The sequence below is a fragment of the Lepidochelys kempii genome, chromosome 1 (assembly GCF_965140265.1).
Source record: "Lepidochelys kempii isolate rLepKem1 chromosome 1, rLepKem1.hap2, whole genome shotgun sequence".
Classification (NCBI taxonomy): Eukaryota; Metazoa; Chordata; order Testudines; family Cheloniidae; genus Lepidochelys; species Lepidochelys kempii.
Window position 1 is genome coordinate 109,648,403 of NC_133256.1, and position 16,841 is coordinate 109,665,243.

Genomic DNA, 16,841 nt, shown 5'->3' on the forward strand with positions numbered 1-16,841 from the left:
GTATTTATGAAGCTAAAAGTTAGGGGTGTCTTGTTTTTGAGTGACTTGCAGAAAAATATTTTTGACTTAACTGCCAAGTCAAAAGTTGCTTCTGTGTTACAACATAAGTTATTTTTTTCTTTTTAGCAATATTAGTTTAATGTTGCCATTTGTACATAGCTACAGCTGCTTTGCGGAGTCTGGTATTGGAGAGCTGGTGGAAGAGTTACTAATGTGTTTGTTTCCTAATAAGATTTTGGCAGGAAGTTGGTCTTATTTGTAGTTTGTTCAGATTCATTCAGCGTGAACTGCATGACGTGCTCTGACAGAATGGTATTTTGGTGTTGGTTGTAAGGTAAGTTTGATTTCACATTTCAAATAATGCTTGTTGCAAAGACTTATTTTGGCTTGGAAATTTGAGACTGGTAATTTATAAACATTAAAATATGCTAAATGAATTAGTGTGGTGTATTTTGCTTGACACAATATCTCTGGCAGAAGCTAACAAAATGAATAAAAATTGTTTAACTGAGAAGAGCTTGAAGAGTGAGTAATTGTATTTATGTATGTATATTCATGTTTTGACTAGAACATTTAATGTAGCTTCATGTGAATTACTGAGTCACGGATATGTGAGGTAGAAGTCAGTTTTGCTAACAGGAGGACAGACACAAATCTGTTTCCCATATGTAATTGGAAAATAATGCACAGTACTGAGAAAAGTGTCCTCTCTGTAGAAACACTTTTATAGGTATGTTGACAAAACATTGGTTACAGCTTGGCAAATATTATGGAGGCACTGGTCATGATTTAATAGCTGGGGTCGCATTCTAAAGTAGGCTTAAAATGGGGCTTACATTTCTGTTTTTCTCTTAAAGGAGGCAATCAGTCAGTGTGAAATTTCACAGAGGTTTTTGTGGTTTTAGGTTTTTGTGCCCTTTATGAAGGGGAAAAAACAAAAACGTTCAGACTTTTAATAGGAAGCCTTTGAACTTTGGGCTCAGGCTGAAAATTCCCCTGACCATCCCCCCCTTTCATTGTTGATGATTATCTCTCTTGAAGTGTTGTCTGTCTACGAAGGACTTGATAGAGAAGTTGAACTATTGCAATGGGGACGTGGTGTTTTTTGTTCGTTTTTTTTTTTTAATGTTTGGATTTAAGATTTTAGCAGTTAGTCATGTTGCAGCTAAAAGGTTGTGCTTTTGTGGTTGTGTGGGTGACGGTAGTGGGGAGGGTACACCTGAAATCTTTTCCATAAGGAGCTAGACTTCTGTCACTTGTTCTTATGACAGAGAAGGATTCATGGACAGCTGCTGACGCATTTAAAAAACAAAAATTCTCCCACTGCTTTTCTACCCCAGTACTAGTCTGTCCCCAGCTCATCCAATGCCCGCTATCAATTAAACATTTAAAAAAAAACCCTCAAAAATGTCATCGCGAAGCAAATAGTGTTGCTACACACACACCATTACTGACACACATCCACAAAAGTAATGAAAGGCCAGATTAGCAGTATATATCTTCTACCCTTCCATCCACAAGGGCACACCTTACAATTACCATAGCTATCATATACTATAGACCCTAGGCCTCAACCATAGCTGTCCCCCAGCCTTATAACAGCCTTCAGTCACCTCCTTTAACTGCCCTTCTGCATACAACCATTTGCCAGTCTACAGTACTTTGTCCCAGCACAGCTAACTGCTATACCAGACACCCACAACTGCTAGTGTGAGTGAGGGCAAATATTCTGGTGTACAGAGGGTGCAAACTGGGTGGAGTTCCTATGAGGAACAAACTATTGGACAAAGCTTTGGAATGGATATCAAAGCATCTGATCTCAGCTTTTAAAACTTTTAAGATCTTCCTTTCTAGGTTATTTACCTTTCTTTCCTTTCTAAAGTTTCTCTTTATGACAGATTTAGAAGCAGTTAAGTGGTTTCTGAGGCAGATGTTAATGTAGATCTGTACCTAGAGACAAAGCAGGTGACTGTCCTCTTAAATGATTTTATTGCCTCAGTACAAATTCTGTGCATTTGGGATCCTGAGTTGTGCTTCCCAGTGCATTACAGTGCATCATCAAGCCCATCGCTGAATGTTTTGCCTTGACGATCACAACTTTTTGAATAGATTTCACATGTTTGGAATCTCTTGACAATAAAATATTTGTCCATGTTGTATTGTACACATTAACAATATCCAGTTCTGAAAATGCTCTTCCTCTTCCAAACCTGCAGCAGATTCATAGAGGAGCATACCCTGTGTCTTGTGTTCTGGTGCAGTAGGCAGGAAGCACCCCAGGGAGAATGCCTGACCAGATAGAAGCTGACATGTGTCAAGTTTATCATAGCTCTACAATAGTGGCACTTATTATGGATGAGGATGAGCAAAAGGGAGTCTGGGGGCATGCCCTCTGCTGGCCTCCTCCCACTAGTTCTTTTCTCTTTCTGCACACACTGTGGCCCACTCCTTGTACTATCACCTGATCTTCATTTTAAAGGATAGCCTGTATTTCATGACTAATGTAAAGTCAATGTAAGAGACATTTTTGCATGACTGTTGCCATCAATCAAATGCATGGTTTGTACCATGCAACATCATATGTTTCATTTTGTCCTGTATTTTTCATACAGTTCTCCTTCATTTCCTTGGAATGTAGATGTCTTCTGTATATTCTAGTATATCGTACTTGAGAAAAGGAGCAAAATGAGCACTATAAATATGCTATTTGGGCATGACATAGATCCAGTGTCCTGTTGGAAGGAAATCTTGGTGCAGCAGTAAAGTATGACATTTCATTCCTTAATCTGGTGAATTGCACAGAAGAAATATGACAGGACTATGAACTGTACTCAAAACTCTGGGGTAAATAGTTTAAAAATTAACAAAAATAGGTGTCGTTTCAGCCTGTTTAAAACTGGGCACCGTGGGGAAAAAACTGTGGTAGCAAACCTTACAAAAAGAACAGACAGAGTTTAAATATCTATTTAAATAGAAAAAGAAGCTCCAGGATTGTGCTCTGGAAATGAAAACTTCATTGACTTACATTGATGGATAAAGTCTTGGTGGAAACACACTGCCAAACTTTGATCACAGTTGGACAACTAAGTTCAAAGGAGATTCTTCTACAGATATAGATATTATCATGTTTACAACAATATGATCTGAGACTGGAATATAGCCCAGGCAACATGTTGTTCATGGCAGCTAGCCTATCACAGAAATTGCTCTCTAACACAGGATCAAGGCAAAGAAAGGGAAAACAAAACAGTTCAATTAAGTCTAATTGACAGTGTGTGTTATGTGATGAAAGAAAATATGCACCACAAAGATGAATTTGTTGGTGAAAGGAATTGAACCGTAATTCCATCTTTCTTAAGATAGGTTTTGCAGCATGGACAAGGACATAACAGTATAGGGAAAACTGAAAAGCATGTGTATCAACCTAGCTTAAACAAGAAGATACAGTAATACTACAAGAATAATTCAAAATATTGGGGGGGGAGGGAGCAAAATTCACTGCTCTTCCAACAGAGTTGTGGTAGCATGGGGAAATTTGGAGACCTGCATGCTTGTTAATTATGGGGTGGTTTTTGAATTTTCTTGAAGTAGCAACGTTACCAGATACAAGCACAAAAACTCATTTTATAACCCATGTTTGCAAGACATGGTATATCATAGTAATTGCTGATAATGGACCACTATTTGAAGATTCATAAGGAGTAGCTGACAAATGAGAATTCCAGCAGCTCATTTCAAATTAAAGCTGTCAGCAATCAAATGGATTGACAGTGTATGGAATTAAAATAGTAAAACATCTCCTCAGAAAGTCTCTAGGTAGGTGGGGGAAGATCCATACCTATGTTAAAGATTCAAAGCAACACTTTTTGAAAAACAGTAAACCTTCAGAGCTGCTATTCTGAAAGAACTTTATAACAGTGAAGCCTGTTAAAACTCTCTGGGAGCAACAATCTGATGTTTCTATTCAAAATACAAAGCACAAAGTAGTGGCCTTATACCAGGGGTAATCAATTCCCCCCCCACCCCCCCGGTCCAAATTTCTTGGTCAAGGTATAGTCAAGGTCCAGAGTCCTGAGAGAAATTTTTCACACCGCAATAACTATAAAAAGTTTTCGTGGTCCATTCAAAAGCATCTGGTGGTACGGATTTGGCCTGCAATCCGCCTATTGACTACCGCTGCCTTATACTGTAAAAGAGGAACAAAGAAATTTTCCTGACAGATCTACAGTTATAAAAATAGAAACTGTAATGTGATGAGCAATTTCTGTCAGGGGCATTTAGTATACGCTAATTCCTAGGAAAGGTCTAGGTTTTTTTTGAATAGTTGAAAACTGACACTTTTTTTTTTTCCTCACAAAAAGTATCCAGTGAAACAAATTTCATTTCACATGAAAACTTTTACATTCTGATTTTTTTTAAAATCAGTTAAAATGAATTTTAATTCTGAATTGAACACCTTAATTTTGTTTTGACAAAAGATGGAAAAATTGGAATTTTCTTCAAAAACCATCATTCCCTTAAAGTGATTTTTTTAACCAAAAACCAAACAAACAAAACTTCTCCCTTCCTTCCCACTACCACAACCATACCTGTTTGGACCACATGTCATCTAAGTTTTCTCTCATAAATAGCAACCAACTATAACCCACCTGGGAATTAATGTTCCTTTATTTAATGAAAGTGTTGTACAAGAAAATAAATGGATGGAAACTCCATATAACAGATAAATGTCAAACATTTTGTTATCAAAAACACAGAAAATGAAAGAGCAGTTGATGGTATAACCATTATTGTGGTCATGCTGTTGGCCATCTTTGAAGAGAGAACATCGTGAAGTGATTCTTGTAATGCTGAGTGTTAATTTAATTAATATACTGCAGTAGGACTGAGACCTTGATCAGGATCTGAACCCCATTATGCAAGAGGCTGTACAAGCACTAAAACATGGACCAGTTACTGACAAAGGGGTGTGTGTTTTCAGTTTCTTCTGGTCAAACAAATAGGAAGCACTCTAAAGAATGGCCACAACCAGTGAGAGGTTGTGTTTAAACCAGCTGATCCAGTGGTAGCAGTCAGAGACCAACTACATACACCTCCGTGGTGGTGGTCTGGGTGCTGCTTGATTAAAATGTTCTGTTTGTAAACATTAGCAAAGCGCACACTTTCAGAAAGGAAGAAGCTGTCATCTCATTAAACTGTGAAGGACCCTGATTTTTCAGACAATACTCAACAAGCCACCCTCAAAAAATCAGCTCTTGTTTTGAGGCATCCAGAATTGGTAGAAAATTTTGGATATTAAATCAAAATGTTTCCAGACCATCTTGTGTAGACTTCAAGTAAAGCAAATATTTTTGTTGTTAGGCATCCTTTTTATGTTAAAAGGAGTGAGGATCAGTGTCCCCTCTGTGTTGCATGTAATTTATCTAGTTGATTGATTCTCTCTTCAGTTAAGGGTCTTTGCCTATTTGCTGTTTGCTTGTGTAGAATTATTTAATTATAGCAAATTATTTTAGCCAAAAGGTCTGGATTTTGTAACACTCATCACCTAAATAACTTATTTGCCATGCTTGTTCAATTATAATATGTCTTGATTTTATGACTACTTGACCCAGAAGTCCTACTGAAATATATTTTGACTGTTTCTATGAAGCCGTACTTGTAATGACCCCAATGTATAACCATTCAGAACTCTGAAATATAAATAAAATAAAAGCCATGGTTTTGCTAGTTTTCCTCATGTACGTTACATCAATCATAATTAAGAAAATAATAAAATAGATGCTAACTTCAATATTTAAGGCCAAAGAAGCAGGCTGGGGAGCTGAGATCTATTTATCCAATTACTTCCACTTTCCTACACTTCAGCTTACTCTTCTGCTGAAGCACAAGACCTTTCAGGACAAAGATTTAGCATTATACAGGATTACACTTCTGAGAGAGTGATATACAATTTTTCTCTTCTCTTTTTTTCTCTTTTCTGTTTATTAAATTTAGAAAATCTACAAACAATATTTACATTGGTTGTGAATATGTCTCACAAAGAACTCTGATGTGGTAGCCCTTTGGTGTTTCTCATCCAAATTTCCACGCTTGATGCTATTACAAAATATTGAAGAAATATGTACCTTGTACCCACTTATACATATGCTTCCCTCTAACTTTCTCCTGGGGGAGAGTCCTCAGCCCTTCTTGCAAGGTGTGAAATTTAAAATGTGTATACGTCCTTTCAGTTTTTTACAGGTGGAGTGGGTGGTAGTTCCTTGTTGTCTTCTAACTCCACAGCGTCCCTTCAGCAGCAGTCTTAAACTCTCATAACCATTGGTGACTCTGTGTCTCCTCTGGCTCCTAGTAAGATAGGAAGAACACCATCTGGACCCAGATGGATGGGCACAGTTCTTTGAGACCCTGACCTTGCAGGGGACGCTTCAGTCTTATTTCTGCGTGGTTCAGCTGCTGAGTTACACCAGGCTGTCTCCAGCTTCCCCTATTTATAGCCTCTTCCTCACTGAGCTCCAGTTGTCTCAGTTTCAGATGGTAATTAGGAGTGTCCCCTGCCTGTCTGTTTGTTTGCCCACAATGAAAGCTTCCTTGATCGTTTCATTGTTTGGTGGTTGCCATCCTTGTGGATGTTTCTGCCTCCTTTTGACAGTCACTTTGCCCAGTTCTAGCAAGTCTGTACCAGGTATGTCTACGCTATAGCTGGGCCTGTACCTCCAAGCCTGGGTAGACACACACACTAGCTGTGCTTGAGCTAGCATGCTGAAAATAGCAGTGTGGATGTTGCAACTGAGGCAGCAGCAAGGGCTAGCTGCCCAAGTACAAGCCTGCCCCAGCCCCTGGTTCCACACTCAGGTGGCTAGCCTGAGATGCCATCCATACAACAATGTGCACACTGCAATTTTTAGCATGTGTCTGTCGACCCTGGCTGGGAGGCACATTCCCAGCTGCAGTGCAAACATACTCCTAGAGACCCCAAAACAAAAACTCTATAATCTACCCACTGTTTCTTCCCTTATTTACACCACTAATGCAATGCAAGCATGTAGGTTACACAACACTGACTACTGTAATTTTCTTGTTGGCTGACCTATTTTTCTTTTACTTTAAAATACCGATGTATTGACTTACAGACTTTGAAGAAAACCAAACGAACTGAAAGACGTATACTAGAAAAGAAAGTTTAAAATTAAGTGACATTTTGTGTGAGTGGAAGAAGAAGAAAAAAATCTTTTTTTTTTCCTATGGCATATAGTCAAGTTGTCTGCTGTGCAGTCAAATTGATGTGGTACCAGTAGTGTCCTCTTCTTCTCTTAGAAATTCTTTTAAAATGACTGTTGTATGTAAAATCAACTGTAAGTTAATTAAGTCTCTCACATTTCATTAAAGGGTCATTTGTCAAGCTCGTTATAGAATTAGCCTGGCTCTTTAATATGCAGATCACTAGATTAGTGAATGGGCAGTATTAAAGCAAATAGTGTTCTTGAACTAGTATGTTTTACCATGAGATGTGCAGTAAAATAGACACTTTTCTCCTTCCATCCAAATTTAACTCCCCAGAAAAGACCGGTTTTAAAGTCCAGTATTTCTTAGGAATCCTTGAAAGGTTTGGCTTAAAAAAACCCCCAAAACAAACAACTTTCAAGGTTGGTTAATTTAAATGCCTAATAACCTTGACTGTCTTCATTTAAAAATAAAACTATTATCAGTAAGGGCAAATGGCATGTTTTTTGGCTTAATTTAGTTATTTTAACTATAAAATGCTAAGTCAAGGGAGAATGGATGGAAAGCTTGAACAAATAATCACTGTTTTTTGAGGTTATTGCTCAAAAGATCTTTCAGCACATTTTATTAATGGAGACTATTCTTTTACACAAGAAGTTCTGTCTCCTGAAACTCTGTTACTTAAATCGTGGAGGAAGCAAGCATTATTTAGTGATTAGAGCACAATTTCCCTCCAGCACCCATTCCCCCAAGAACATTTCACCTTGTGAAGTTTTCGGGGGGGGGGGGGGGAAATCAGCGTGATGGCAGTTGATCTTCCATATTCTTCTGGGTATAGCTAGTCTCTTCCCCTGCCACACATGTGCTCCCCATCTTTGGGTTTCAAGGGAGGTATTGTTTTCCTAATATATATAAAGGCATTTTCAAGGAAGGAAGCACAGCTCCCACCCTAGTAAGTTCATGGTTTGCTATTAATTGAGCTAAGGGGCAGCATTCAAGCATTTTAAAAGCCTGTTCCTGTGACATTCTGTCCGCAGAAGATGAGGTGGGTGCCCAAAGTTACTTGTGCGTTTATGGTTGGGCTCGCTGGAGAAATCCTTCCCATTGATTGTGGGACTGCAGGCAAAGCTTCCTACCACTCCTCTCTCCACGATGAGAGGGAAGAGAAAGGTACAGTACTCTCATCACAAACCATCTCCAAAGACACAGGGGAATTATTGCAGTATTCTTGGAGAAAAGCATGTGTGTGGAACAGAAACTGAGCCTACTGTGACATGGAGTGGTGTTTGTCTTCACAATCTGTGCCCGAGAGTTGCATACCGTTGTGGGTGTGAGAAAAAGATTGGGGGGGGTTCTCTCTCTGTGACCTAAGAACCTCTTAATGCCAACTATTAAGGAGACGTAAAGAGGTTACAGGAATGTCCTGATTCTGGTGTGTACATTCTGGTTCTCCAAAGAATGTCATGTGGTCTCTCATGAAAGCCAGAGTCACACTGGTCATCAATGTAACTGTGAAATGTATGCACAGCTACGATATAAAAAGGGGTGTGTGTGTGTGTGTGTGTTGAAAACCTATTCCTAAAATCTGTATCAAGTTATTAGTCACCAGCAAAGGTGAAAAACAGGTTTTCTATCAGATAACTGACAGATGAATAATCAAATCTTCACATATAAACTGAGTGTTGTCCCATTCGCAATGGGACACCTCTCACCACTCACTCACCGCAAAAGGAGGTTTGTGAGGACTTCAGAGAAAAAAATTGAACAGGAAGAGAGAAAAGCAGAGGGGGAACCCTATCTGGTGGCTGCGCTTCAAAGATTTGCTCTGCTATATTTGGGAGATTAAGTGAAAGGTGGTAGGGAGTTTTCTTTGAGATAAAAGGACAGAGCTTTTGCTTCATGGACAAAGGTGCCTCAACCAGGCTTGGTTGAAGAGGACTTTGGGTGATAAACTTTAGACAAGTGAACAATTTGTTTAGTCTCTTGTTTCTAGAGTAATTTTAGTCTCTAGAAACTGACTTATGATTTCATTTTATATGTAAACATTTGTTTCCAATATTCTTACTCATTATCACTTGATTCTTTAATCTTTGATAAATTTTATTCTTGTTTTCACTATAAATATAATTAAGAACAGTGGTGTTCAGCAAAGTGCTCGTCCTGAGTTGTATCTGACAAGCTGGTATGTTCTGTTCCTTTGAGAATATCAGGCCTGGTAGTTCTGTGAGCATTCAGTGGATAAGGGACTGGACATTGCAGGGAACACTCCAAGGGGTTGAGGGGTGCCATGTGCCTATTGCCGCCACCTGGGGAGAGAGCGCGAGGCCTGAGAGGGCCTGGAAGGTAGAGCTTCTGCTGTCCAGAGGCTGTTGGTTTCAGGGAACTGATCCATCACAGACGGAGACAAGACTCGTTCATGATAAGGGCTGTTGGCTATCCTAGAATATCAGGGTTGGAAGGGACCTCAGGAGGTCATCTAGTCCAACCCCCTGCTCAAAGCAGGACCAATCCCAAACTAAATCATCCCAGCCAGGGCTTTGTCAAGCCTGAGCTTAAACTTCTAAGGAAGGAGATTCCACCACCTCCCTAGGTAACGCATTCCAGCGTTTCACCACCCTCTTAGTGGAAAAAGGTTTTCCTAATATCCAACCTAAACCTCCCCCCATTACTCCTCGTTCTGTCATCTGCTACCACTGAGAACAGTCTAGATCCATCCTCTTTGGAACCCCCTTTCAGGTAGTTGAAAGCAGCTATCAAATCCCCCCTCACTCTTCTCTTCCACAGACTAAACAATCCCAGTTCCCTCAGCCTCTCCTCATAAGTCATGTGTTCCAGTCCCCTAATCATTTTTGTTGCCCTCCGCTGGACGTTTTCCAATTTTTCCACATCCTCCTTGTAGTGTGGGGCTCAAAACTGGACACAGTACTCCAGATGAGGCCTCACCAATGTCGAATAGAGGGGAACGATCACATCCTCGATCTGCTGGCAATGCCCCTACTTATACATCCCAAAATGCCATTGGCCTTCTTGGCAACAAGAGCACACTGTTGACTCATATCCACCTTCTTGTCCACTGTAACCCCCAGGTCCTTTTCTGCAGGACTGCTGCCTAGCCATTCGGTCCCTAGTCTGTAGCGGTGCATGGGATTCTTCAGTCCTAAGTGCAGGACTCTGCACTTTGTCCTTGTTGAACCTCATCAGATTTCTTTTGGCCCAATCCTCTAATTTGTCTAGATATCCTGGGGGAGCGTCACACTCTTCCACTTGTGGTGTACAGCTCCTCTCCTGGGACATCATATGTGTTGAAGGAGATCTCAGGAGCAATGGTGATAGCATCTGTTTGTACTGAGTCAGATGGGAATTTCATGGGAGTACTCTTAGATTCCTATTTCCCTTTGAAATTGGTAGGGTGATAGTTACACGTTGAGGCCTCATTCCCTTTCCTCCTACCCCCCCAATGACCAAGTTAATGGGTCCCCAGGCAGAGATCTCACTGTCCCAGTCTGGGTGTTGCATGGGATTTTGCTTCTTTTCCCCAGGGCTCTGGTTACCTGCCTGGAGTTCCTGCCTCTTCCTCCCATTGCTCATGGGGAAGAGAGTGAAGTGAGAGACTCCTCTGTGCGTGCTTGCAGGAGAGAGGCCTCAGATGACATCAGAGGGGAAGCAGGCCTGCTGGGACCATCCTTGAAAATGCAGCTAGTAGGTGGATGGGCACATTTTCATAGTGGGCACTAGGAATTAATAAGTGTATGGTTTGTGGGTATTTTCTATTGCACATATAAAATACTGTGATAAAAGTTAAAATACAACAGTGTAGTAAATGTTGGGTTTGTATTATTTGGGCAAATCTGGAGTCTTGTTTACTCTGTGCTCCTGTATTAATTTTGCTAATGCAGTGGTCTGCTGTTTGGTGTTTGAAATGCAGAGCTGGGGGTTTTTTAATATCTTTTAATTTATTTCCTCTTAGTCCTAGAAGCAGGATAGCAACTTGTAAAATGTAAAAATCTCCCTATTCATCTAAGCTGTGGATCCAGGGACATCTTTGTCCTTGTAAAGAGCTGGGGTATTGCCAAAACTAGACTATTACCATCTCTGTTTATGATCCTTGTTTCAAAATAGCACCCCAGATTCTTTGCATAATAAAGACAAACTGGGCTCAATGCCGAGAGAATTTAGTCATTCAGAAAAATCAAGGGGAAAAACCAGTTCCAGAAAGGAAGAGCTGGTGCCTAAAGAAGGATAAAATGGTTAGAAATGTACCAAACCATATTATACCACAAATGTAGTTTTAAAATATCTGGAAGCTTGTATCTTTCACGGTGTGATCTTTTCCCACCCTAGGGTTAGGGACAAATATTGATGTTGACTAAGACGTGCTGGAGCTTGTGTTGTAAAACATGCTATAGGAAGAGCAAGGATAGTCCAGTGGTTTAGGCTCTAACATGGGACTCGCGAGACCCAGGTGCCATGGGACCACAGACTCCCATGTTACCATAGGCAAGTCAGTTGGTCAATTTGTGCCTCAGTTTCCCATCAGTAAAATGGGGGTGGCAGTACTACTTTGTTCTCATGCAGGTGTTTTGAGGATAAATATGTTAAAGATTGTGAAGCATTCAGATACCGTGTTAATGGGAACCATGTAAGTACCTATGACAGGGCTGCTCAAAGTAAATTTCAATCTAGGCTTGAGCCTTTTATTTCTTTGAAAGCAGCTTATGCCTTATGTCTTATGTTTCTTATATAATTTCATAGATTTTTTTTAAGGCCAGATTGAACCACTAAGTTCATCTACTCCTAACCTCCTGCGTAACAAAGAGAAAAGAACCTTGTCCAGTAATTTCTGCATCAAGCCTGTAATTTCTGTTTAATATCATAGAATATATGTTTTTAAATCAAGACAGGATCTCCTTTAAAGACTACAAGTGATGGAGAATCCACTAAGTCCCTAGATAGGTTATTCCATTGGATAGTTAATGTCTCTGTTTACAAAATTGTACCTTATTTTAATTTATATGTTAAGACAAATGTAAATAATATTTTATATTAATCATAGCTTTGTCCATTGCTGCTGCTACTACTGGCAGCTAATATAGGTTTGCCATTACATACTGCACCTTGATAAGTAGATCTGAGGGTCTCTTGTTCATTTTGCAGCAGGATGGATTCCTGACACTTCGCAGTTTATTACATGTGTACAGAGCCTATTGTCACAGTTCAGGGTAACTGCACCTGTATTCCCCCTCTATCTGGTCCACTATGGCCATTCACTCTCAGGTTTCTGGCTCTCCAGCCATCACCTCTCTTGGCGGATGCATGTTTCTCCCCCTCCTGAGCAGGGCATTTCCAGGCTTCATAGTTGTTGTCTGTGTTGCTGATTCCCCAGCAAATCAGACTGTCTCAGCAAGCCTGGTTTGCCTTCCTTTTTCAAAGGCTATAAACAACCTAAGTGCCTAAAGTTATAAGTTGCTACACAGCTTTTTCTAAGCAGGCACAGTTAGTCTTAAGGTAAAAGTATTACAGAGAGAACCTACTAAAAACCATAAAAGAACCTACAGACAAACTAATAAACTTACCAGAGATCACCCCAACTCCAAAAAGGACTCTAGCAGGTGTAGGTTCTTCAAACACCAGCAAGGGTTTTTTTCCCTGTGGTCATAAATGTATAGCTCAGAACAAGCACCCCTATGAGTCTAATATTCTCCTTCATACCGTTTGGGTCCTTGATTCTTAGAGACCGCGGGTTTCTCTTCAAGGTGTAGCTTCAAAATCTTGTGTCCAAGGTGAGGCATCTGCATTCCCTTCTCCAGGTATTTCCTAGGAAATCCACTTTACTTGAAAAGTTGACATTGTTTCAAAGAGTTCTTTGAAGCTCCTAACACTTCCCAAGGTTTAGATTAGTCAGGTCTCCTCCCTGGAGAATTTGCATACAATCCCACAATAATACATCAACATTTGCATTTTAATGCAATGAATTCCTAAAATATTTAATTCAATAAGTTTTGTCCAAGATATTGCAGGAAAATGCCATATCTGTCACACCTATCAGTGGGGCTATCAACTCTGACAGTTGCTTTTAGGTGTTACTGCAATTTATATACTGAATAACAATAATACCTAAACCCTAATTTCTGATTTGAATCCTTTTCATGAAGTCTGATGCAACTTAGTATTTACTGGAGAAAACATTATCACTTCTAAAGATAGGCATAAACTGGAGCACTTGAGTCCAGGCTACCTTGAACTCTGGGGAAATTAGGTTCTGGACTTGGGCTCTAGTTAGAACATCTTTGTTGTGACTTTTTTGAAGCTGAATACTTGGTTTAAGTGTGGGGAATACTTGATATTCTCTCTTGGAAGTAGATAGAAGCCTGTAAAGAGGACCTACGTGCTGCTACTGCTGACAGATAATGGAGGTGGTTCCTCAGTTCAAGTGGTAGCAGTACAACTGTTGCATTTACATTTGAGGGTCAGCAAATGTAGGTCCTGCAAGGATATTGCCCCTACTTGGTCAGTGGCTTTTAAATAACGATTCATTTGTATATATCCGCATTTCTACCTTTGCATATTTGAAGTTCCTGTAATTTAGGTGCTGTACAAAGATCATGTATAAAAACAAAACAAAGGAGATCTGTCCTTTTGATTTTAATTTCTTTTGCGCTGATTCTCTGGGGAATGCTGTGATGAAACAATGAGTCTGACAGCATGATATTAAGATAGTGAAGGGCTCTTTCTGATTTCCTTGGGAAAGTGTTCTAGAACCTTGGGCCTGTTGTTGATGGCTTCCTGGAGTCTACACCTGAGCTCTTTCAAACACAGTGTGCTGGGTAATTGCAGCTGCCATGGTGGCCCTGGAACAAGAGGTTGTCACTGAGATAATGTGGGGATATCAAGGTAAGGGCTTGGCATATCCATATCAGAACTTAGAATTGGATCTGGTAATGCACTGGCTCTCCATACAAGTTGTGACTGCCAATGAAATATACTCTCTTCAGCTCGCTCCGTTTAGAGGATGGACTGCTGTGTTGTGTACCAGCTGCAGTGTCCTTGTCTAGGCTGAGGAAGAGTGAGTTACAGACAGTCCAGCCTGGAGGAGATTAAAGCGTGAATTACTATGGCTAGGCTATGATACAAGTGGAAGTGGTGGAATTGTCTTGCTAACCATAGATGAAATCAGAGCTTTATGATGCAGGATCACTGAGTCCAGCAAAACCTGTGGAGAGCAGATGCCACCCAGTTGAGGATAAGGTGTTGGCTCTTGTTGATTCCTCAAGTCAGTGTGAAGAGAGAAGCAAAACCTTGTATAAAAACACAGAACTTATCCATCCCATTGCTTAGCTGCTAGTGCTGTAGGGCATGCAACTGTTCCTATTCTTTATTCTCTTATCTTTTTGTCAGTGAGAAATCTTGGTGTTCTGAATGCAGAGCAAAAAAAATTGGTATTTCCTACGTTTCCTCAGACAATCCAAATATAAGGATGGGAACATGGGATTGTAGCTAAAAATCTTAATTATGATTTAGGAAATCTGGTTTCTGTTCCCTGCTCTGCCATATTCTTCCTGCGTGACCTGGGGCAAGCCACCTACACTCTGTACCTCTATTCACCATCTGCAAAATGAGGATGATAGTACTTCTCTACCTCACAGAGATTTTGCTGCCTGTTTAAATGAATGCTTGTGAAGAATCAAGATACTGTTGTGATAGGGGTCATATAAGTACCGAGATACGGTCAGATGTGAGAGAGCTTACCTACAGAGCAGATGGAGGGTGAAATCCTGTCCTTATTAGAGTTAGGGCAAAACTCCTATTGACTTCATTGGCACCAGGATTTTACCTAAGTCTTTAGATATATTGTGGTTATGATTTTATTCCTATTCAAAGCTCTTTATTCATGAACAGCTGGGTTCACAGTCATAGTACCTTGTGTGACCCGAGGTGCCTAGGGTAGCCCACGCTAAAAATGCCAAGGTCAGCGAAGGCTGCAAAAAGGAGAGCCGGTTTCCCCCAAATACTGGTGGTTAACACTGTAGTTTAATTCACCAACCAGACACAAACTGTACTCCTGATCCCTCACGTTTGTTATCTAGAAGCTAAATTTAAAAAAGAAGAGAAAAGAAATCTCACAGCCCCCTTATTGCATTCCAATCTCAGGCTCCCAATCAGCAAATAGGTCCAATAAAATTAGAAGTTACTTAAAGCTCTATTCATTGGACAAAATGTTCTTCTGAACCCCAAAAGGCCAGCACCATTACCAGGTCAATACTAGTTTGGATTTTACCCGAAATACCACCCTGCCAGCCAATCCTTTAGTATCTAAAACCAAAGGTTTATAAGAAAAGAATGAGAATTGTTACATGGTCAAAACAATCCTGATATGTAACTTCAGAATACATATATCAGGTTATTAACAGCATTGGTGAGTTTGCTGGCTTGTAAAAATCCCTCTGGAACACATCCATAGCTTTAATGAGTCATTAGGCCCTTTGTTTAAAGCTTCAGTTTGTAGAGAAGTTGCTCCAGAGGTGAGAAGCAGGACTGAAGACAAAATGGAGGTGATGCCGCTGCCTTTCTATATTCAGTCATGTGGCTTGTACATCCTTTGTGCCAAACACAAGCTCACAGCACATGCACATGGAAAATTATTTGGAGTCCCCTGTCCATAGGCATGTCACTACATTGTCCTGCTGACTCGGGGGTAGCCCCTGGCTTCTCTCAAAGGGTTAATTATACAACTGATGGTCTTTGATGGGCCATCAAGCAGGCTGGATAGTGCTAATGCCAATATGCCTGGGGGTGTTATCGAGATGTACAGCACAAGTTTGAGATCAATATAACATATATGTATAACTCATGATACAAAGATAATAGATACATATACACAAGCTTATCATATTTAGCCAATCATAACTTTTCCACTGATACCTTACATGATGTATCTTGTATAAGATTCATTGTAATTTTGTAATATTGGTATTGATAATATAAATGGTCGCTCATACTCTATACAGTGTCACTCCTTTCCTCCCACCAAGGAAGCATGGCTGTACAGTCTTTCTGAAACTGTTGATGCCATGCTGTGAATTATTTGGTAGGGGCCACTAAAAGATCAGTGTGTCTAGCACCATCAACATGGATGCCAAGGACATCTGCTACAGTGTATTCCAGGTTCATCAGCCCAAAGTGCTGGAATAGATTGTTTATTCTTCAGTGGTCTCCCAAAAAAACCAGTATCTGCTAAGTGACCAAGCTGATGTGCTTTTAAAGATAATGATTGAAGTGTAAAACCTTTGAGGGATCCATATAATACAGCTATAGATGTTCTGATGTACATAATGGTGGCCAAACATTTTACAGGTTTTCCATGTTCTACCTGAATTCAGGTGAAGGCTTCTTACTAGTAGAAAACTTCAGGTATTCCTGATTGTGCAAGAGTCTTTGAAACAGATGTCACTCATTGCCTGGAACCATGTGAAAATTAGGAAGAGGTAACTGTCATAAAAATAAAGGGAAGGGTAACCACCTTTCTGTATACAGTGCTATAAAATCCCTCCTGGCCAGAGACAAAACCCTTTCACCTGTGAAGGGTTAAGAAGCTAAGATAACCTCGCTGGCACCTGACCAAA

At 40.2% G+C, this 16,841-nt stretch overlaps 1 protein-coding gene across 10 annotated transcripts in view; it reads left to right on the forward strand.

Moving 5' to 3' along the window:
- MCF2L (MCF.2 cell line derived transforming sequence like) overlaps positions 1-16,841 on the forward strand; it is a 266,639-nt gene that overhangs the window by 34,229 nt on the left and 215,569 nt on the right. The gene's annotated exons all lie outside the window — the stretch shown is intronic.